Raw genomic sequence first — 24,632 nt, 5'->3', positions numbered from 1 at the left:
TTGATAACCTAAGGATTTCACATGCCTGCCATATAATATATGACTTACGTACACATTCTATTCCCGACTCTGCTGAACCCACCAAAGATAAAAACATAACTGATGCACAAACATAACTTATTTTTAATATCAAGGGGCAGGGACTTTCTCCCGGCTCAGCATGTAGAAACCTATGGGACAAACACTAATCTCGTGCTAAAAATGAGAAAAGCCAGCTACTCTGCAAAATCATCACTTTTCTTGAGACCATCACAGAACTGAGATCACAAGGATTCCCAATGAACTGAACCGGAAAGAGTCCCCAGCCCTCTATGGAGAGAAAGGACACAATGACTGCTTCACCTTTGGCAAATCACAGGAAACAGGCAGCCTCCATGAAAGCGAGGAAACAGCTAGAACTTGAATGAATATTTAAAGGTGGCATATGTGCTATCATGACAATTTAGAATCCCCAGGAGCTCAGACACAAAACAGTCTGTCTTCACTCATTCCATGGGCCTCTCACATGGGGTGATGAGGGTGAGAATAGAATGAATGAGTCCCTCCTGGGCACACAGGCATAAAACCCCAGGTATTTCCCAGATCTCTGTCCCTTATAAAACAGATCACTTAAGCATCAAAGGAAGAGGTTAAAAAAAAAAAAAAAACACCTGTAACATCTAAGACACAGGCAACACTTTCCTGCTTCTGAGAAGGGGTAGGAACCGCAGCTGTTTGACTTTGGGGAAGGGGGCAGGAACTTCTCTTGGACCCGGGAACTTAGGCTACAGATGTGTGCTATCACTTGGAGGAGGGACTCAAGTCACAGAATCTCGAGACCTGCCCTAGACACAAGGCAGAGTCAGGGGCGTCAATGAGTCTTGCAGAACCATCAGACCATGATGCATGCCCCTACCTAGTGAAGGAGAATTGATGTGAAGACAGAGAAGTCGGAGGGAGCATCTAAGGCAATGCAGTTCTAAGGATGTTTGGCAAGGTCACCAGGGGGTCACGGTGTTAAAGCCACTCATGGAAGGAATCTAGCATCACCCATAACAGGCTTGCCTTAGGGTCTCAGTCCTGTCCAGTCATTGTCTGGGGGGCAGCTCGTGGGAAGCAAAGCATGTGCTCAAATGCTGGGTATCAGAACACAGTCATTTATACTCCCTGGGTCAGAGATCTCCGAGTCCATTCTCAGGGTTGCCATCAATGAAGACGGAAAGGTTACAGACTACTTTTTAAATAATTCATTTTTGTAGGGAGATAGTCTTTTTTATCTCACATCTCCATATGCAGATTTTTCTCTCCTTATTCGGGCCTAGGTTTGTTCAACTGTGAAGTTGGCTCTTTGACACATGGTGGCAGAATTGGGCTCAAAATGAAAACATCCGAAGCATCCAGAATTTAGGGAAGAGGTAGAGATTTCACTTCTTCCTCATGAGGGTCTTAAGTGACTGCTTCTTGCTACTGCTGCCAGAGCTCAGCCTTCTATTTTAGCTCCTAAGTACTGTATATGTTAAATCCACTTCTCTGCATTTTCATTTCTTTGGTCCTCGTCTGAGCCACCATTATTTACCATATGGGCTCTCCAAAGTCACCTTGCTTCCCCTTTTCATTTCTGTAGCGTCAGTGGATTTTTTAAAAATAGAAATGTGCTCTTGCCGACTCCCTGCTTAAAACCTTTCAGTGCCTCTTTATTTCTCCTGTGAGAAAGATCAATTCTTAACACTGTCTCCAAGGTCTTGTATAGTCTCACTTGGTGTTGTGCTGGTCAATGTTTAACAGCTGGTTTTTACAGGTATAAGGGAGTTCTGATTTGAAAAGTGTGCCAATTTCCTTGGTGTAAACTCCCACTGTGGTCAATTTCAAGTCAGTAAATGTGACATCACTGTGTGTGAGGTTGGAAAGCAATGCACAGTTGCACATCATTATAAGATGTTTCTACCATGTGGACAGAATAGGCAAAAATAAACTCAGGAGAGGGGCGCCTGGGTGGCTCAGTCAGTTGAGCGTCCGACTTTGGCTCAGGTCATGATCTCACGGTTCGTAGGTGTGAGCCCTGTGTCAGGCTCTGTGCTGACAGCTCAGAGCCTGGAGCCTGCTTCGGATTCTGTGTCTCCCTCTTTCTCTGCCCCTCCCCTGCTCATGCTCTGTCAATCTCTCTCTCGAAAAATAAATAAACATTAAAAAATAATTAAAAAAAGAATATATAACCCCAGGAACACAAATAACAGTAAAATATAGTAAAATAATTACGAATGACTTGCGATAATTAGAAAACCTTTATTTTTAATGTAATTTATTTAATATGAGTTTATATACTTCTATTTTTAATAATGGGTATTTAGCAGGTGGCTCACACAAAATTTCTGAAAATATAACACTGGTCCTTTTTAGCCAGTACAAGTCGCAATTGTACTGTACAGAGATAACACATCACCACCATCTCTCCTCTTCAAATGACTACCTCAACTCTAATAAATCCCCCTTTTTAAAAAAAAATAATTTATTTTGGGAGAGAGAGTATGCACATGCACGAGCAGGGGGAGGGGCAGACAGAGAGAGGAGAGTGAGAACCCCAAGCAGGCTCTGTGCAGTCAATGCAGAGCCCAGTGTGAGGGGCTTAATCTCATGAACCATGAAATCATGACTTGAGCCAAAATCAAAAGTTGGATGCTTAATCAACTGAGCCACCCAGGTGCCCCTAAATTTCCCTTTTCCTTTCTGTTCTCAAACCTCTTGGGTCTTCTTTTAGACCCTCATCATTGCCAGTCTGCTTCCTGCCACAGGACATTTGCACATACTAATTTTTCTTCTTGAGATGCTGTGTCAAGTCACAATAAGTCTTTGTAACAATACTACTGCAATTTCCTACTACTACTACTACCATCTGACTGCAATTTCCCATAGAGTTCATGTTAATTTGTTAAATATTCCCAGGAAACCCTATTTCTTTCATTCAAAGCATTCACATACTTTTTGATTGTTTAGTAGTAGGAAGAGTATTGAAGAGTCTTCCCTCTCTAGACTCTAATTTCAGTGAGATCATAGACCTTGTTCGTTTTTACTCTTGTAACCTAAAGGCCTAACGTAGTGAATGGCACTCAAAAGGGGCTCAATAAATACTTGTTAAGTAAATGCATCGAGGGCTATTTCTTCAGTTTAACAGTGAATGAAAACATGTTAGATCTTATTTGATTCCTGAAGTTGTTATTTTTAAAAGACACATCTGCTCAGTTATTCTAGAATAAAAGAGGGGACAAAGGATCTATCCAGAAATGATCCAGAGCTGGTTCCACATTCTGCAGCTCTAGCCCAGACACCCTGGAAATTCAAGTGGCAGGGCTCCTAAACAATGTGAGAGACAGAGGGACAGTTTCGGCTCACAGGCACTGTATGCTATTTAACATGGGGAGACTACTGACCCTGAGCCTTTTATCCCATTAAATATCTGCAGAGAAGGAAGGAAAGCTGGTCTACTCTGAAGGAAGTGAAGCTCATAGTCAAAGATGAATTAGTACTGCCCGGGTCTCTGATACTAGTGAAACCTTGATTGACAGTAACCTGTTCTGCGAATGTTCCTCAAGACGAGCAAACATTTCTAATAAATTTTAACTTGGTAAACGAGAGATGCCTTGCAATACGAGCAGTATGTGATGCCGAATGTCACATGATCACAGCTGGGTCAATGGTTTTTGAAATTCGCTTCGATAGACGAGTGCTTTGGGTTACAAGCATGTTTCCAGAACAAATAATGCTCACAAACCAAGATTTTACTGTAGTTTCATAGCTCCTGCCTGGTTTTAGTCTCTACATTGTTATTTCCTGAGTGCCTACAAAATGCCAACAGAATAAAAAACTAAAACCGACAAAATGTAGTTGACCCTTGAACAACACAGGTCTTAGGGGTGCTTCTTTGCACCCACCATTGACTGGAAGCCTTACTGATAACATTAACAGTTGATTAACATACAGTCTGTATGGTATATACATTATATACTGTATTCTTAGAACAAAGTAACCTGAAGAAAAGAGTTTATTAAGGAAATCCTAAGGAAAAGGAAATACATTTACACTATTGTACTGTACTTATTGAAAAAAAATCAGCATCTAAGTGGACCCACATGACTCAAACCTGTGTGGTTCAAGCGTCACCCTTACTGCTCTCAGGGAGCAGGGAATCTAGTGCAAGGGCCTGGCTTTAATTAGATACTCAAACAAACAACGGTCACAGTACAAATGCCCCAGGAGTTCTGAATGACAAATCAAGATACTCTAAGAGGAGAATAAAAACACCTCATCAGAAAAATCAGCAAGGCCTCCTGAAGGATGAGTGGCTGTTAACTAGTAGGAGAGGCGTGATTCCAGAAGTCCACTCAGGAAAGAGCCTAACAGAAGTCCTTCGACAGAAGACAGCGCCTGAGGGTGAGCAAAAAAAGAATACTCTAGGCTGAAGAGCACCGTGTGAGGCCTGAGAGCTAGCTAGCAGTCAGGTGGGAGAGTCCTTGCCAAGTGCTGATCAAGTATCATATTTTTCAAGGGTTCCAGAAGTGAGGGAAGCGATGTTCCAAGAGACAATGAATGGCTATTTTTCAAGAATGGAAGCATCACCTGATTCAAGAAGTACACAAACTGAAAGAGTTTCAACAGGACAATAGAAACAAACCTACAGTCAGACATACCATAATGAAAACACAGAACACAGAAGGGTGGAGGTAAGGACAGGCTGCCCAAAAGGAACCACAATGGCAAATTAATTATTTTGCATCGAAGCTACTTGGGAACTAGCCCAGTGGTTACTTGGGAACCAGGCCACAAGGACAATCAAACCCTCCTATGTCCCATGAAAGCAGAAAATAAATCTTTTGTATCAAAAGCACCTTCCCTGTACTAAGAAGTAAAAAGGCAACCTTATCCCCAGAGATAGGAACTTCAAAGACAAGAAAACTGTAGAAACAAACCTGAATCACTAAATTCTACTCCTACAACCAAGACTACACTACACGTTAACTAACCCGAATTTAAATAAAATCTTGGAAGAAAAAAAAATCTTGTTACTTTTTTACCAGTTTATCACCTGAGCCCAAATTCTGCTTAGAATTCCTTAACTAATTAAAGTTCTCAAACATCTGCTTTTTTTTTATCCTGTCGATTCTTAAAGAATTCATTTCTCTTTGTCTAAAATGTATAAAAACTGCCTGCCTTAGTCATCTATTTGGGTATATTTAATTACTGGACTTCCATGTACACATAATAAACATTTTTTTGTTTGTTTTCTTGTTAATCTATCCCACATCAATTTCATTCCTTAATCAGCTAGAAAAACCCTGTGAGAAAAGGAGGAAATGTCTCCTTCTCCTAAGAAAGTAATGATAAAAAATTTTACAACAATAAAACAAGAGGCACTCAATATGTATTGAGTAACAAAAATCAGGCTGACTGATTTTCAAACAAGCAAGAGAAGTCAAGGAAAATTTAGGAATATGTTTCATAATGAAAGAAAGCCATCGGAAATATAGCTGAACTCTTGTAAAAGTGAGGGTGAAATCGATATTGTTAGACAATGAAGACTAAGAGAGTGTGCTTTCCACAGCTCAGTGTTGCAAGTACTGATAAAGGACAATTCAGAAAGAAGTAAGAAACCAGAAGAAAGGGCTGGAATACAAGCAGCATAGATGAGCAGAGACATTGTAAAATAATAAAAGTGTGCATTTATTACAAAAAAATAATATACTAATGACTAGTTTGAGAGAGGAGAAAAATGTGTAAGTAAAATACTAGGGAAAGTGACATCTGATTGGAGAACAATCAAGAGTGAAAGCGTTTTCAGCTCACAGTATTTGTGTGTGTATAAGGAATCACTAGCTATCTGATACTGATTATGACTCATTAAGTCAAGAACGTATATGAAAAAATTTTAGGGACACTACTGAATTAATAGACAAATGTATACTTTCTAAAATAATGTAAGGCTGGGGGCGCCTGGGTGGCTTGGTCGGTTAAGCATCCGACTTCGGCTCAGGTCATGATCTCGCAGTCCGTGAGTTCCAGCCCCGCGTCGGGCTCTATGCTGACAGCTCAGAGCCTGGAGCCTGCTTCAGATTCTGTGTCTCCCTCTCTCTCTGTCCCTCCCCTGTTGATGCTCTGTCTCTCTCTGTCTCAAAAATAAATAAATATTAAAAAATTTTTTTTTAAATAATGTAAGGCTGAAAACGCGAGTAAGAAAAAATTAGCAAATTCTAAAAAGGCAGAAAAAAAAAGCGCAGCAAACAAAAATCTGCAGAAGATAGAAAAACTTCAAATATATTAGTAATCATAATAAATATAAGTAGATTATAATAAGTTTTTCAAAAAGGGACATGGATTGACATAAAGTGACACCCATAAGATACATCAGGCAAATAGTCTCATGAAACCTGATACAGCTCTACAAACACTAAGCCAAAACAATCTAAATTTTTCTTAAAACACTATTGTACTAATTTAGGCAAAAAAAAAAAAAAGAATGAAGCAAACTTTAGAGCTTATGTACACATATACACATGAAAACTGGAAAAAATGATATGAAAAAGTAACTGACACAGGGCAAATGCCAAATTTCCAAAAATCATGAAAATGCCAACGACCTCACAAGTAATCAAGGGAGGACAAACTGAAGACAGATGCAATAGCCTTTCTTACTCAATAGTTTGTGAAAACAAAATAATCTGATAATTCCAATCGATGATGATGATGTGGTGGATAAACGGGAACTTCATACATTGCTAATGCCTATATTAATTCAGTCTGTTGGGAAAATGTTTGACAACATCCTATAAAGTGGGTAAGATCCATATCCTACAATATAGGTCTTTTATGAACAAAGCCTACACTACTCCAGAGGAACTTGAAGAGATGTGCATAGGGTTGAAGAGGCATAGTTCCTTGCAGGCTGTTTGTTTTCTCATAGCATAAGACTGGAAAGAGTCTAAATATCTGTTAGCGAGTGACTGGGTATGAAAACATAAAGTGGTTCAAAGGAAGTAACTAGAACTATATGTATCAGCAGGGGTAAATCCCAAAAAACTAATGTTGAATGTAAAAAAGTTAAAATATACATACTCAGTGTGTCTGTGTTGTTTATATAGAGAAGGGTGGTTTCATTTATATAATGTGAAAATAAATAATACACGTCAAGTTTAGGCAAAGAGAAACAGGAATGGATATCAAGAGGCAGCAGCCCTACAGCTAAAACACTTTATTTCTTTTAAAACTTGATGTAAAGTCAAGGTGCCTGGGTGGCTCAGTGGGTAAAGCCTCCAACTTCGGCTCAGGTACTAATCTCACCACTTGTGAGCTCGAGCCCCGCACCCAGCTCTGTACTGACAGCTCAGAGCCTGCAGCCTGCTTGGTATTCTGTGTGTGTGTCTCTCTCTCTGTCCTTCCCCCGCTCGCTCTCTGTCTCCCCCCAAAATGAATAAACGTGAAGAATATAATTTAAAACTTGATGCCAAGTAATTTTGATAAAGGGTTAACATTTCTTAAGCCTGGGTTACATTCATTACATTAATTTATTTATTTTCTGTCATGTGTGAAACATTTTACAACTTGAAAATAAAATAAATATTTAACACTGGTTAAATAAAGTTAGAAAGAAAGAATATAAGTAATTCTTAGAGCTGCCATGTGGAGAACATATTGAAAGGTGCTGAGGTTTATTTGCTTGGCTAGTTAGATTCTATGGCAGCCAAGCGAGAGAGGAATAAATTAGCTAGACAAGGAATACACTGTGTCCTTATAATTACGCTTCAGTGTTTCCCGAAACTCTTTTAAAGTATCATATTGCGACGAAAGGAATCATAATCACAGGCACGATGGAATTAAAGAGAAAACAAAATGAGAGAAAGTAGGACTAGAGGGACAGATTATTGGCAGATATTGGGAGGTGAGAAGAAACAAGACATTGCTCATCAGTCGAAGAACAGGCACACCTAACCGTTAGACGCAAAGGACAAACGTGTGCCTCAAACATGAAACTGAGCCATCTGTCTAATTGTGGCTACTCAGGTCGATAGAGGAATCTGCTAATGGCATTGGCAGAGAGAGTTAAAGAAAGGACAAGGGCAGGTGATGTGCTTGATGATTCTAGCAGGTTCTGGTTAACATCACATACAAGGAAGCTATGGTTTGATTGTAGAATAATTAAGAATAATGGTAACTGTGATTTAGGAAACGCATAAGCTCAAGGTTTTCACGTCTGGGGAATAGCCCTAAATATCTTCGTAAAAGAGAAGCAGATTTGGCAGAAATGAAGTGATCATGTGATCTAAGTTATTTGTGGAAATCCAAAAGTCATTTCTATTAATTCTATAAAACTAAACTACGAAGAATAAAAATAAAGACGATGTAGAGTAATCATTAGAGTGAAATTTGGGAGAAACAGATTTACCCAGAATGAAAAAAGGAATTAGGAGATCCTTTACCTATGTTCTCACGTGCCTTTATCCTTTTGTTAATTCCTTTTTATTATATACTTTCATTATTTTGTTAATAGATTGGAATTATCTATTTTTATGTATTTCACTCAGACCATGGAAGCATGGATTTCCATCTTTGTTTCCCTGGCAAAGAGAACTGATTGCACAGAATAGGTAATATGCTGGGCGAGAGAACTGGACAAAAGTAGTCTCTGGGAGAAAAGTCATGTCTTGACCTCCTTTACCATCCCTTCTTCCTAGCTTTCCCAGCTGGGGTCTGGTTTTCAAGGTCTTCAAACTCACCAATTTCAGATGGTTTCAGGAAGGCACAAAGGAGTGGATTAGGCAGAGAGAAATGAAGGCAGAAATAAAGCATTGGTGACACGTGACAACCTCTCCTCCTATGTTGTTGACTCTTCAAGCCTAGCTCCACAGTTTGGCACAGAGAACATTTCAGTCACTCTCCCAAACAATGAAGATACTTTAAGTGTTATGTGTATCTTTAAATATCTGTCTATATTGCTCTAGATGTATTTAGAACTTTTCTAAATCCTACTCATCTTGTTTAAATAAAAACCACATAATACATAGTTCAATTGCCTCAAAAACAAAGAAAATGATCTTTAAATTTGAATGAATCTTTCTCTAGGGTCTCTTCAGTAACAACTCTCAACTATAAGCATTTCAATTACAAACTTAATGAGAGGAAAGAAAGAATTTAACCCCAACTTGAGTCTATACAAGAAAATTTATGCATTCTTCTAAGGTCTTTGATGTTGATTTGTCAAAACAACCACATTTTAAATATGTGGCATCAGAAGCAAAGATCTAAAAAGAGAAATGAATGGGAGTCATAGGAATTTCTACCAAGAGAAAGAGACAGCTGAAAACATTCCCTCCCCATAGCTATAGACCATGCTCAATGGTGGAATTTGAGAAACTGAACAGAAGACCATAGGGGAAGGAAAGGAAAAATAAGTTGCAAGCAGAAGTAAAGAAGTAAACAAGATTGAAAACAAAAATAACACCATCATTCCTGTCAAGCCTGATCAATAGAAAAGCAAGATAAAACTATAATGCAATTTGTCTTATTTTCTGTGTGTTCAGTTGTGTTCAACAAATATTTCTTAGGCAAATACTATTCATCTGTTATTACATGAGGCACTGAGGACTAAAAAAAAAAGGCTTTTTGTTTAATAGGGACTGATATTCTGTACTTAGTATCTTCCTCTCCAAATCATATTTAAATGAGAGTACAGGGGGAAAAAAGCAACAAATTCAGAAAATTTTCTCAAAGTGGGGTATATATATGGATCAGAGGTTTTTATAAATACATGGATGAATTAATAAAAAGGTGGAAAAAGCACTGATGGAGCCTCAGAAGAATTTCAGATCTGCAAGTGGGATATAGACAGAGCGAGAGTGAGAAGTAACGTAAAAAGTAGAGTGTGAAGCTATTGAGCGGCTGTAATTCACAGCGGAAAACACTGTGTCGAATGGCCTCATGCTCTTTTAAGGGCAGCAAGGTTAGCAGCATGGTAATAGTCCATACCCCAAAGAAAACCTGAGATTCTAGCTATAAGGAAATTGAACGATGTGTCTGGATAAGTAGGCTGAGTGTAGTTGGTAACTCAGAGCAGAACTCTTCTCCGTTATGTTTTAGTTGGGAACGTGCTGGAACTGAGGTAAGGACAGCTAGTTTCCCTCTATCCACATACTCTGAACTAGTGGACCCCCATGTGACATATTCAGAACATTCAATCAGCACTGCGCCATCCTATTATGGGAAAGACTACAAGACATCTATATACTGTAAATATACGCCTGAGGATCATAAGATAATTTGGGGTAAACAATAGCACAAAAGAGAAAAATCAGGATGAATGTATAGATCAATACCGAAGATGAAACTGCCATTATTAATGAGCCAAAGGGTACTTTACAGTCACTCTAATTAATGGGCTACAGAGATTTGAGAATGTCTTGCAGCTATAAAATAAGAACACACAGTTATAAAAGAATACAGCAGACATAAGAGAAATACTGGGAATATAAAACATAAATGCTAAATTGAAAAAGATTCATAGAAAGCCTGATAGATACAATCTAAGAAATATTCGCAACCATAAAACAAGAATTTTTTTTTTTAATGAAAGGAAAATACAAGAAAAAAGTTAAAAGACATGGAGAGCAAAAAAATCTATCCTGGGGCTCCAACTGGTTGGGAAGTTCCAGAAAAAGGCGGGGGTGAGGGATATGTGATATGGCAATGGTCAGAGTATTAGTAACAGAAAAGAAATTCATAGTTGATTATACAACTGGACCTTCAGTAGGAAAGCATCAGCTGAGGGCTCATCAGGATAAATGAAAAAGAAAACAAATTCGATCATCTACCAAACTAACCCAGGACATGCAGAAAGAAACGGAAGTGAGATAACCAGGGCGCCTGTGTGGTTCAGTCAGTTAAGCATCCAACTTCAGCTCATGTTATGATCTCACATTTCACAAGTTCGAACCCCCCATCAGGCTCTGTGCTGAGAGCTCGGAGCCTGGAGCCTGCTTCAGATTCTGTGTCTCCCTCTAACACTTCTGCCTCACTTGTGCTCTGTCTCTCAATAAATAATAAACATTAGGAAAAAAAAAAAAAAGAAAATGAGATCACCACAGTTCCTTAGGATGCACGAATGATGAAAAGTATTTTTACCAGTAACTTCAAAGGTTCTGGTTAGAGCGATTTCAGCCCCAATTCCACAACTGGCTAAATTAATAACTCACTCTAAGTGAAAATTAAAATATTTTTAGATATTAGGAACAAGGCCACTTTACATCCCGTCTGTCTGCTCTTCAAACATGAATAACCTACAGTAACACAATAAAATGGAATCCAAGAAAGGAACACCTCATTAGAACCAAGAAACATTACAACACAGAAACGTGAAAGCAAACATTTTAAGAATGACCTGTGCCACAGACCTAAAAACCAATTATTTTAAACGAAAACAGGGAATCAGAAAGCTCCAAGAAAAAATAATAATGGATTACATTCAACAGGTCATATAATTGGAAATTGGTAACACAGCAGTGATATGGCGCAGTGTGGTTGGTTACAATTGTGTACGAAGAGAATTCATTTGAATCGTGAATCGAATTTCCTTCTGGGAGGCTTCAGTTTAGAAACATATGTTTAAAATCATTTCTTTACAAGTTCATTAACACTGCTTCATTCTATTTTTACTATTAAGATTATTGGTTATTGATTGATCTCTCCAACGTATGGAAAAAACAAAGGATAAATTCTTCATATTCCATAAAAATAAGCCAATTGATATGAGTTGAGGTTAAAAAAAAAGTGTCTGAGGGGCGCCTGGGTGTCTCAGTCGGTTGGACGTCTGACTTCAGCTCAGGTCATGATCTCCCCGTTTGTGGGTTTGAGCCCCGTGTGGGGGTCTGTGCTGACAGCTCGGAGCCTGAAGCCTGCTTCCAATTCTGTGTCTTCTTCTCTCTCTACTCTTCCCCCGCTCATGCTCTGTCTCTCTCTGACTCTCAAAAAATAAATAAATGTAAAAAAAAATTTTTTTTAAAGTGCTTGAGCATATTACCTAGGTAGAAAATAAAGACAAATAGCTAAAAGGGGTTATGTCTGGGGAAAAGGACTAGATATTGGGTAAAGATGATAAAGTGCCTTGGGTAAAGGTACATCCTTATGAAGAACCTGATTTGGAGATGCGGATATGAGTGCATGTAACTAGCTTGATAATGGTTAAAATCAGACCCAAGAAAATCTAAGATAAAGGATGAATGAGTCCTACTTCTTCCCCATGGAGGCGAATCTTTATGATACATTGCGAGTTAACAGGATTTGCAAGTATAGAAAAGCAGGAGTGATTTACTCTTTCCAAGCAGGTCAATTGGCAGCATTGGTCAGAGATAGTTTCAAGTCAGATGACACCTGGGAGAAGACTCGAATGATAAAATAAAATTTGGAGGAAAAGGAATTTCTTGGCAGAGGCAACAGCATGAAGGTATGAAGTACATGTTTTTTTTTTTTTAAGTTAATTTATTTATTTTGAGAGAGGGGGGTCGGAGAGGCAGAGAGAGAGAATCCCAAGCAGCCTCTGTACTATCAGTATGGGGCTCAAACTCATGAACCATGAGATCATGACCTGAGCCCAAATCAAGAGTCGGATGCTTAACCAACGGAGGTACCCAGGCACCTGGGAAGTACAAGTTTTCATGTGTTCCTAAAGAATGAAGTAGGAAATGGCAAGAGAACATGACACAAGGGTGAAAACAGATAAAGGCCAGGTTGGGTGGGGGTGGGGCGGTAGGCCACATTAAAGAGTTTAAATGCCATAAATTGCAACGTTAAAGGTGAGTCCTCAGAAGGTTGAGATTTATGGCACCGTCAAAAACAAAACAAAACAAAAAAGCATGAAGTTAGTGCTTTGATGGAGAAATACAGACAGACACATGTTTCAGTAGGTTCATTTCCTTTAAGTCATAACTTACTTTACAGCCAGAGTATTGATAGTATGTAGAGAGCCTGTATCTAACTACAAAATTTAATTCCATACATTATTTGTCCAAAAATGTTAATGGACCCTGGCAGCCTTGGAAAATCACACATTTCAACAGGTCATGTTACTCGAACCATTAAATCATCCAAAATTTTTAACTCTACAATTTGCAATACCAAGAAGTTTGATTTTTTTTTTAAGCCCATAACACAAAAGTAACTGATTTCATTTAAATCACTTCCGCATAGAACTGTAAGCATTTCTGAGATGCTCCCGAAGGAAGTAGAAATCTTTCAGATGATTATACAGGCATACTTCATTTTATTATTGTGATTTGCTTTACTGCACTTTGCAGATATTGCAATTTGTACAAATTGAAGGTCTGTGGCAACCTGAATCGAGCAAGTCTGTTGGCATCATTTTTTTTTAAGTTTATTTATTTATTTTGAGAGAGAGAGCTCAAGCAGGGTAGGGACAGAGAGAGAGAGGGAGACAGAGGATCTGAAGTAGGCTGTGTGTTGAGAGCAGAGAGCCCAATGAGGGGCTCTAACTCATGAACTGCGAGATCATGACCTGAGCCAAACTCAGATACTCAACTAAGTGAGCCACCCAGGTGCCCCTGCTGGCATCATTTTTCCAGCAGCATTTGCTCACGTCATGCCTCTGGTGTACATTTCGGTAATTTTCACTGTATTACAGTTTCATTGCTGTTATATTTGTTAGGTTGATCTGTGACAAAGTATCTTTGATATTTCTATTGTAATTGTTTTGGGGCACCATAAACCATGCTCATAAAAGATTATAAAATTAATCAATAAATAGTGTGTATGTAGGGGCGCCTGGGTGGCTCAGTCGGTTAAGCGGCCGACTTCGGCTCAGGTCATGATATTGCGGCCCATGAGTTCAAGCCCCGCGTCGGGCTCTGTGCTGACAGCTCAGAGCCTGGAGCCTGTTTCAGATTCTGTGTCTCCCTCTCTCTCTCTGACCCTCCCCCGTTCATGCTCTGTCTCTCTCTGTCTCAAAAATAAATAAACGTTAAAAAAAATTAAAAAAAAATAGTGTGTATGTTCTGGTGGCTCTACTGACCTGCTGTTCCCCCATCTCTCTCCCTCTCCTTGGGCCCCCCTATTCCCTGAGACACAACAATATTGAAATTAGGCCAGGTAATAACCCAACAATGGCCTGGAGGTGTGTAAGTGAAAGAGAAAGCCACACACATGTCACTTGAAATCAAAAGCTAGAGATGATCAAGCTCGGTGAGGAAGGCACGTCAAATGCTGAGAAAGGCTGAAACCTAGGCCTCTTGCATGGAACAGCCAATTGTGAACACAAAGGGAAAGTTCTTGAAGGAAACTAAAAGTGCTGCTCCGCTAAACACATGAATGATAAGAAAGCAAAACAGTCTTCGGGGAAAGTCTTACTGGTCTGGATAGGAGATCAAACCAGCCACGACATTCTCTTAAGCCAAAACTCTCATCAAGTCTATGAAGGCTGACAGAGGTGAAGAAGTTACAGAAGAAAAGTCTGAAGCTAGCAGGTGTAGGCTCATGAGGTTTAAGCAAAGAAGCCAGCTCTCCAACATAAAACAGCACCAAGAAGCAGGAAGGGCTGGTGTAGAAGCCGGAGCAAGTTATCCAGAAGATCTAGCTAAAATCATTCATGAAGGTGGCCACACTCAACAACATATTTTCACTGTAGATAAACAGCTCTGATTTTGTAAGAAGATGCCATCTAGGACTTTCACAGAGAAGAGAAGTTGGTACCTGGCTTCAAAGCATCAAACGACAGGCTAACTGTCTTGTTAGGGGCTAATGCAGCTGGCGACTTCAAGTTGAAGCCAGGCTCATTTACCATTTTCAAAAATCCTAGGGCCTTTAAGAATTATGCTAAATGCCTGTGCTCTATAAATGGAACAACAAAGACAGGATGACAGCACATCTGTTTACAACATGATTTACTGAATATTTTAAGCCCACCGTTGAGAACTACTGCCCAGGAAAAGACAAAACAAAAATAACAACAAAAAAAACTCAGGATCCCTTTCAAAATATGACTGCACCTGGTCACCTAAAAGCTCTGATGGAAAGATACAATGAGACTGACACTGTTTTCATTCCTGCTAACACAAAACCATTCTGCGGCCCATGGATCAAGTCTTCGTTATTGAAGAAACACACTGCACAAGGCTATAGCTGCCATAGACAATGATTCCTCTGACATATCTGGGCAAAGGGAATAAAAAATCTTCTGGAAAGGATTCATCATTCTAGATGCCACGAAGAACATCTGTGATTCACTGGGAAAAAGTCAAAATATCAACATTCACAGGAGTCTGGAAGAAGTTGATTTCTACTCTCATGGGAAACTGTGAGGGGTTCAAGGCTTCAGTGGAGGAAGTCGCCACATTATGGTAGAAACAGCAAGAGAACTAGCATTACAAGTGGAGCCTGAAGATGTAACTGAATTGGTGCAGTCTCATGATAAAACTTTTTAACAAAACTTTTGAGAGAGAGAGAGAGAGAGAGAGAGAGAGAGAGAGAGAGCGCACACGAGTGAGCATGCAAGTGAGCGAAGGGCAGAGAGAGAGGGAGAAAGAGAATCCTAAGCAGGCTCTACACTGTCAGTGCAGATCCCAACATGGGGCTTGAACTCCTGAGCCATGAGATCATGACCTGAGCCAAAATCAAGAGTTGGATGCTCAACCGACTGAGCCACCCAGGCACCCCTCATGATAAAACTTGAATGGATTATGAGCTGCTTTTGATGGATGAACAAAGAAAGTGGTTTCTTGAGATGGAATCTACTCCTCAGGAGGATGCTGTGAAGGTTACTGAAATACAACAGAGGATTGAGAACATGATGTACACTTAATTGATACGGCAGGGGCAGGGTTTGAGAAGATTGACTCCAAAGTCAATAGTGTAGGTAAAATGCTATCAAACAACATCACATGCTACAGAGAAATCATTCATGAAAGGAAAAGTCAGTGTGGCAAATGACACTGTGGCCTCACTTTAAGAAACTGCCACAGCCACCCCTCCCTTTAGCAACCACCCCTGTGACCACCCTGACCCATCAGCAGCCATCAATATCAAGGCAAGATATTCCATCAGCAAAGACATGATAACCAGATGAAAGTTCAGATGATGGCTAGCATTTTTTAGCAATAAAATTGTTTTAAATTAAGGTATGGACATTGTTTTTTTAAGAAATAATGCTATTGCACACTTCATTGACTACAGTATAGTGTAAACATAACTTTTATATGCACTGGGAAACCAAAAAGAAAAAAAAAAACAACTCATTTGACTTGCTTTATTGGGATATTTACTTGATTGCAGTGTTCTGGAACTGACCCCACAATATCTCCGAGGTATGCCTATACACAATTTCTCATGGTCACATGCCAGCTAAATGCTTACTCTTTAGAATAAATGTAAAACAATTAGGGGAGACAAAGTGCCATTAAAGCATAGCTTAGCTTCCTATAATTAAAATGTACTACACATGATGTAAGTCCCACATTTACTTGTCTATCAGTTTCAGCAAGCGATGTATTTATGACTTTTCTTTCCCCTGTAACAAACAGTATCCGCAGATTATAATGGCTGAAATGCCTTTACTAACTTTCATAAGGTATCATGTTATTTTAACAGGCAACATGCTTCCACAGAGGCTGCTTGTAAAGTGTGGAAAAGGAAACATTCCTCATCATAATTGCTTTAGCAACTTAATAGATGTAAAAGACTCATCTCCTTGCACTTTGTGAGTATACACTTTGATAAGATTCCATTATGTTAACAATATTCAAGATGAGGTTGTAACTCATGTTAATGGAAGTGTACATGTTAACACAAGCATACAGCTCTAAATCTATCTTTTTGCATTTGTAAAAGTGTGAATGAAATAAACCTCAGGTTGTGCATTATGCTACCTACTGATGTTAAACTAGCTCAATAAAAATATTCTGTAAACATCATGAGTAAGGTTATATGAGCAAAACCCCCTGTCTACCCAATTCACCCTTCCATTTAATCTATTCCCTGCACTGCAGTCAGGCAGAGCTTTTAAAAATGTATGTATATATTTCTTACATACATTTATACAACATAAGTAAACCTTACATGGTATCCTATTGTTAAGATGCAGGACAAATACTTAGTAAGGTCATAATATCCCTCAGATCAGGGTCCTGTCTTCCACACCAGCATGCCCCAATGCTACTTTCCTCACTCTTTTCTCTTTTAATTTCATCCAGTGCTTCAAAGATGTTAAGCTCCCATCTCTGGATCTTTGCAGAAGTCATTGAGGGAGAATCTAGGAATCGGCATAGAAGTCTACCAAGACAGAGGCATTCCCCATTGTTTCCTTCCACAAAACACACACCAAATACACACACACACAGTCTCACACACTTTGCCTACCCTTAAAACATTAGCCCACATTTCTCCTCTTCAAGGAGCCCTTCCAGAATGTTCTCAAGTCTTATACCACAGTCCTAGGGCTCCGATATCTGTGCTTCCCAGCATATACCACACACTAATATAGTGATTAACTGTGCATTTAGCTCTTTAATGCCTGTCTCCTTGGTGAGAATATAAGCTCCCAGAGGGCAGGGCATCCCATGCCTTTGTCTGGAACAGACATATTTATTGAATGAATAAATAACAAATACTTTAAAATCAAATGAAAAATACCAGAACAAAACATTTTTACATAGGTACTGCTTGCAGTTTGGTGCATATTTATAAAGTTTTGGGGTGATGAACTTGGACTGTAAAAAAAAATGATATTCATGAGATTTCTCATTTACCTCTCCTTCTAATATATTATATATATATATAAATAATAAAACAAATAATCATTTTAAAGTTTTTAAAAATTAAAAATAATATATTAAAAAGATAAAAATTTAAAAATAATAAAAATAAAATATTTAAAATAATATATTTTAAAATAAAATAAAAACTAAAACTGACATGAATAAAATAAAATAATAATAAAATTAATAAAAAATAAAATATTATATATTTAAAATAATTTAAAAATAAGTTAATAATAAAATGATGAAAATAAATATATATTTAAACATAAAAAATAATAAAAGCACATACACACATATATGCATATCTTAAAAATATGATACTTTCAGACACAGATCTCTTGGAGAGAAGACACTAAGAGAACACATTAAAATAAACTTGTGGGGTGCCTGGATGGCTCAGTCGGTTAAGTGTCCAACTGCGGCTCAGGTCATGATTTCATGGTTGGTGAGTTCAACCGCTGCGTCTGTGCTGACAGGTCAGAGCCTGGAGTCTGGATCCTACTTCGGATTCTGTGTCTCCTTCTCTCTCTGCCCCTCCCCTGCTCCTGCTCTGTCTGTCTCTCTCTCCCTCAAAATAAATAAACATTAAAAAAATTTAATAAACTTGTAAGATTACTGAAACAATTCATTTATTGACACTTCTAAAGAAATATCTACATATACATTAAAGTGACATTTTGACATATGTTTTCACTTTGCACATCTCAGATACTAAGCTAGATGTTTAGTATATAACACAAAGGAAGAAGAAGTTAGCAAATTAGATCATTTTTTGTCTCAATTCCCCTAGAATCCATGTGGAATATGAAATTATTTGTCAAAAACATCAGGAAAACTCTGGTACTCCTTTCCATGGTATCTCAAGCACATAATTATACTATAGAAATAATAGCATGTATCAAACACTCAAAATAATGGTACTAGAAATGTTGATGTTGATACCACTATTTGATTTGAAGGGAGGTCATTTGGATGTGATTTTAATGCAGACTCACTAATTAATGCAATGGTGAAAGTGAGTCTTTCCTTTCTGATGTTAGTTCCCAACTTTGTCAATTAAAAAAAAAAAAGAGAGAGAAGAAGAAAGGAAGAAGGAGACGTGTCTGTGCCATCTGTGATAAGTGCTGTAATATAAGTAGGGATAAAATAATTTGAGAGCAGAGAGGGAAGAACAATGAATTCTACCAGAGTGGGAGAAAACATGTCAGGGAAGGTCCTGGAAGCGTGAGTGGCTGGGTGTGTGTGTGTGTGTGTGTGTGTGTGTGTGTGTGTGTCTGTGTGTCTGTGTGTGTGTGGCGGGGGGGGTGCGTGCACTGGGGACACATGAAGGGTCAAGACAGGAAGGGAGAACATGGGTAAAGACAGAAAGGGAAGATGACGGAGGTGAAGAAGTGGTAAAATGTGTTAAAGTGCCTTCAATACCATGCTAAATACCATGAGTTTGGCTTTTATCTCGAAAAAAAAAAAAAAGCAAGATTTGAACAGAAAAGTGATGTGAGCATCTATGATTTCACAGACCCCTGAGGAAGTAGAAAGACATTGCTATAAAGTAAGTCATTAAAAAAGATTACTCTCGTCATAAGCAAACCTAGGGATAATTACAGAAAATGATGCAAATGGGAAGGTTATATTACATTATTTTTGCATTAGTGAAAACATGTGAAAATCTCATCTCTGAAGAAATCTTTCCTAACTAGAAACTACCCGGTCTAACTCAATTATGATGAGAGCATGCGTAGCATGAATGTACATAGGGACATTATCTGTGGTTTAATAAAGGTGTGCGAGCATTCTGAGAGTCCCCTCTGTGCCTGAGCCTGAGCACTCTTAATGGAATAAGGTGAGTTGTATTTAGAAATATAACACCTGCATGTCTAATGTAATGAACCAGAATATACAAGATGGAAGAGAAAGAAGGAATTTAAAATTTGGAATTCTTTTAGAATTAGCTTTCTGAGCATCTGTCTTCATTGTCACAGGACTCTGGAGATACTTTATAAAAATAAATTACACATAATTTGAAAAACAATGAAAATTTTCACCAAAGAGAACCAGCAGCCACTTAAATGTGCTAGGACTTTGGAAAGTTATCTTTCAGGGTTCCCGTTTTGTTGAAAATTCCCTGAAAGACTTCAATGTGAATTTTTTTCTTCACAAAAACAGAGATTTCATAGTTTTCATGGCAAAAGCTATTCCTATGGGTTAGTTCTAACAACACTGTTGGCAAAGGTACTATACATCTACATGTTCTGCATATGGTATTTGGATAAGCAAAATGTAGAATATTTTTCTAACACTTTTAAAATATTAAGACAATGAATACATGAAATTTGCATTACTGTGAATTTGCATTACTGTGAATTTGCATTACTACTTTTTACTTCTCACAATAACCTTGCCTTCCCCACATCCAGTTTCAAATATTACATATTTTGCTTATAGTTAGGATAAGATTCTTGCATTCTTTATATAACTACATTTAAAACTTTGCAATTACGCAGTTAAACTTTTGGAAGCCATAAAACCTTGTTTATCTTCACAATTATAGTATCATTGGTTTAAAAAAAAAAAAAAAAAAAAAGCAAAGCCCCCTAGTGGCCAAAATTATATTTATAGTAAAACCTTGGTTTGGGAGCATTAACTTGTTCAAAAAACATGCTTGTGGGGCGCCTGGGTGGCGCAGTCGGTTAAGCGTCCGACTTCAGCCAGGTCACGATCTCGCGGTCCGTGAGTTCGAGCCCCGCGTCGGGCTCTGGGCTGATGGCTCAGAGCCTGGAGCCTGTTTCCGATTCTGTGTCTCCCTCTCTCTCTGCCCCTCCCCCGTTCATGCTCTGTCTCTCTCTGTCCCAAAAATAAATAAACGTTGAAAAAACAAAAAAACAAAAAAAAAAAAAGAAAAGAAAACATGCTTGTAATCAAAGCGAATCTCAGGAACCATTAGCTCAGTTGTGATCATGTCACATTTGGTGTCTCACATTGCAGGACATTTCTTGTTTATCAAGTTACAATGTATTTGAAATGTCTGCCCTTGTGGAACACTGGCAGAACAAGTTACACACAATCCAAGGCTTTACTGTAGTTCTGTAAGTCACCAAATTCCCTATTACTATTAAAAAAATTAATTAGCTTATTTGTTACATTGTTATTATAAAATGCAGTTTTGTCAAAGTAAGATTCTCTCTTCTCCTGAGGTCTAATTTAATGAAAAGATGGAACAATTGTGCTATGTAAGTTAATTTCATTAAGAAAGGGATTTTTAAGAACGTTCCATGTAGTATGAAATTATGAGAGTGTAAACCATATGTTCTGTAATTTCAAGATCTAATACATGGATCTTGAATTAATCATAATTATGTATATGGATTTTAGATCATACTATTTTCATGTATGTTAACCAACAGGTAGGGAATGGTGACTAAATATTCCTGGTAATTTGTAAGATCTAGCCATTCAGGGGTGCCTGGATGACTCAGTCGATTAACTGTCAGACTTAGACTCAGGTCATGATCTCACCACTTCTGAGTTCGAGCCCCATGTGGGGCTCAGTGCTGACAGCTCAGAGCCTGGAGCCTGTTTCAGATTCTGTCTCCGTCTCTCTGCCCCTCCCCCACTGGTGTCCGGTCTCTCTCTCTCTCTCTCTCTCTCTCTCTCTCTCTCTCTCTCTCAAAAATAAACACTAAGAAAGTTAACAACAATATCAACAACAACAAAAAAAGATCTAGCCATTCAACTTTTATTTTCTTTTGCAGAAGACTAGGGTTAAACATTAACATGAGAAATATATGAGGAATGTTCAGAAAGTAATACAGCATTTTCAAGCATCCCACAAAGTCGAGTGGTCGGATCCTACAGGAGGAAGGCATATGCATACACTGCAATAAATATAGTGAGTAGCAGCGAAGACCACTGTGGAAAGGGAACAGAGAAAGACAGCCCTGTCTTGCCCTTTTTGAAAGATTTCAAGAGAAGCTAGAAAGATTGATTTTTATGTGCAATTTACAGATTTTTCAAGCAATGGTGCAATTAAAAAATAATTGTGCAGGCCAATCCCCCATATTCAGGCATTATCCAGCTGACACATCACCGTTTGGGGACCTCTGGCTTAACAGACTCAGTGTCATTACATGGATATGCCCCAGAATTAGTCTCTTTCTACACAATTGAAAAAAATATTTTGGACAAACCTTTCCCAAAATTGAAATACCCGAGGAGTGCCTGAGTGGCTAAGTCGATTATGCAGCTGAGTCTTAGTTTTGGCTTAGATCACCATCTTGCAGTTTGTGACTTCGAGCCCTACATCAGGCTCTCCACTCTCAGTGTAAAGCCTGCGTCAGATCCTCTGCCTCCCTCTCTTTCTGCCCGTCCCCTGCTCACGCTCTCTCTCTCTCTCAAAAACAAAGAAAAACATTAAAAAATTTAAAATACCCAAATTAGCCTTTCTCAAACAATAAATTAACATAGGGCATATCTCTTAAAACATTTTTATTCAACCTTGTCATGGCCTCATCACATGTAGAAAGATGTGCACATATAGGCTTTCTTACCAGGACTGTTGCAGGAATGTTTTATGACACAAGGATTTGTCTTCTTCATACATTTGCTGTTCTAATAGATATATTACTGAATACCATTACTGTTTAAAGTACGTCAATTTTCCAACTTCCATATTTGCAATTGGTAAACAAAAGTTACCTTCAGTCCATCTCAGAACAGGATATAATGTCGGCTCAGGTCATGGTCTCACAGTTCATGGGTTCTAGCCCCACATCAGACTCTGTGCTGACAGCTCAGAGCCTGGAGCCTGATTCAGATTCTGTGTCTCCCTCTCTCTGCCCCTTGCCCACTCACACTCTGTCTCTCTCTTTCAAAAGTAAATAAACATTAAAAAAAAAAAAAGCAGAGTTTTCAAGATAGGAAAGAGTGAAGGTTTAACTTGAAACGTCATAATATACGATTTTCTTTTTTTATTTTTTTTAATTTTTTTTTTCAACGTTTATTTATTTTTGGGACAGAGAGACAGAGCATGAACAGGGGAGGGGCAGAGAGAGAGGGAGACACAGAATCGGAAACAGGCTCCGGGCTCTGAGCCATCAGCCCAGAGCCCGATGTGGGGCTCAAACTCACGGACCGCGAGATCGTGATCTGGCTGAAGTCGGACGCTTAACCGACTGCGCCACCCAGGCGCCCCAATATACGATTTTCTAATTAATGTGTATCTTTCTAAACTCCTCAGAATGCTTCTTTTCCTAACCTTCAAATGCCCCTGTATGAGAGCTAGGTAAAGAACAAAATCTACTTACTGAAGACAGCAAGACAGATAGACAGCATTTCCCAGAAAAAATACAAAGGAAAAGTTTCTGGGTGATAACAAATGGGGGTACGAGGAGTGCACTGAATGAAAATGTAAATGAAAAGACCATTCATTGTTTTACTTTTTAAACCCTGTTCAACCTTCTCAACCTTGTTTAGCGCATGCATGCATTACTTTTACTCATACAAAGGGAAGTCGCAGTGAAAACTTACCAAAGGAGAATCCCCTTCTGCAGTAACAAATAAAACCACAAATAGGAAAAACTCTTGAGAGCAGACACTGCAGAACAAAAGAGGTGCAACTCATGGTCTTAAATTTGAAATACTATCAGCTAGCGGCGCCTGGGTGGCTCAGTCGGTTAAGTGTCTGACTCTTGGTTTCAGCTCAGGATCAATGATCCCACAGCTCATGAGTTTGAGCCCTGCCATCGGGCTCTGTGCTGATGGTGTGGAGCCTGCATGAGATTCTCTCTCTCACTCTCTCTCTGCCCCTACCCTGCTTGTGCTCTGTCTCAAGATAAATAACTAAACTTTTTTTTTTTTTAAGTGGTGAACTTTAAATACATTCAGCTAAAGAAAAAGAGGGTTTTAGCTTGATTTCAGTACAGACCCTCAGATTTGCCTTAATGCCTCGGTATGATACAAGTGAAGTAATGTAAGTCCTCACATTCTCACAAATAACACCAAATAGGAAAACAACATGTGGACCGTGACTGTGTTGGGGCAGGACTGCAGAGGAGTGGATGGTAAAACAAGAGAAGTGAGCAAAAGGGGCAGGGAGTTGGTAGCAGAAGCCTTGGGGCCAGGCTGAACTCAAGCAACAGTACAACCCAGAAGGCCTTTCCCCGCATGCCCGTGACAAACCCCCGAATGCGGTCGGAGAATGAACTGGAACGCGACATTTGTCTATTCTACATGACGAGAGCAGTAATTCATGATACCTCTCCGTCCCTGCCTCTGCTTGCTCCGCTCCATTTCCCCCACGCCTTCAAGCTATGGGACTGTGGCTAGGACATGAAAGAATTCTGTCTTCACCTCGGGGCTTGCCTGGGAACATAAATCAGACTGGAACACGATAGGAACACAGTAGAGAAAAGTCACCCACACTGCCTGACGCCCAGGGCAAGTTCCAAGCAGAGCATGTTCAAGCTAGGCAAGATGAAAAGAACTGGCACAGAGACTCTATAAACACTATTGTGGCAAGGGCAGGGGGAAGAAAAACAGACACGTGGAACACATGCCAAAAAGGTGATGGATTCCATTTGGGGGAAACAGAAGAAAATGTGCCCTGAAGGCTCCGTGCTCGAGAAATACTTAATATGATACACTTATCCCATTATCTTAAGAATATCTACGTCTGTATCTATAGATACACAGACACATGATATATAGACATCTTGTGTGTGTATAAATATATTCACACACACAGAAGAGAAACTGAAGAGCCAAAGAAACAAACTGAGTTCTAACGTACCATCATTAACTCAACTAATCAATACAATGCAAACGGCAAGGCAGAGAAGAGACATTACCAAAACTGAATTA

General features: G+C 38.9%; 1 protein-coding gene across 5 annotated transcripts in view; it reads right to left on the bottom strand.

Moving 5' to 3' along the window:
- Positions 1–24,632, bottom strand: part of PRR16 (proline rich 16) — a 313,708-nt gene that overhangs the window by 110,303 nt on the left and 178,773 nt on the right. The window lies entirely within an intron of this gene.

Source organism: Herpailurus yagouaroundi, unplaced genomic scaffold (assembly GCF_014898765.1).
Source record: "Herpailurus yagouaroundi ecotype Mexico unplaced genomic scaffold, PumYag 192, whole genome shotgun sequence".
NCBI lineage: Eukaryota > Metazoa > Chordata > Mammalia > Carnivora > Felidae > Herpailurus > Herpailurus yagouaroundi.
The sequence above is the reverse complement of the archived record's forward strand: the minus strand, read 5'-3'. Positions and strand labels throughout refer to the sequence as shown.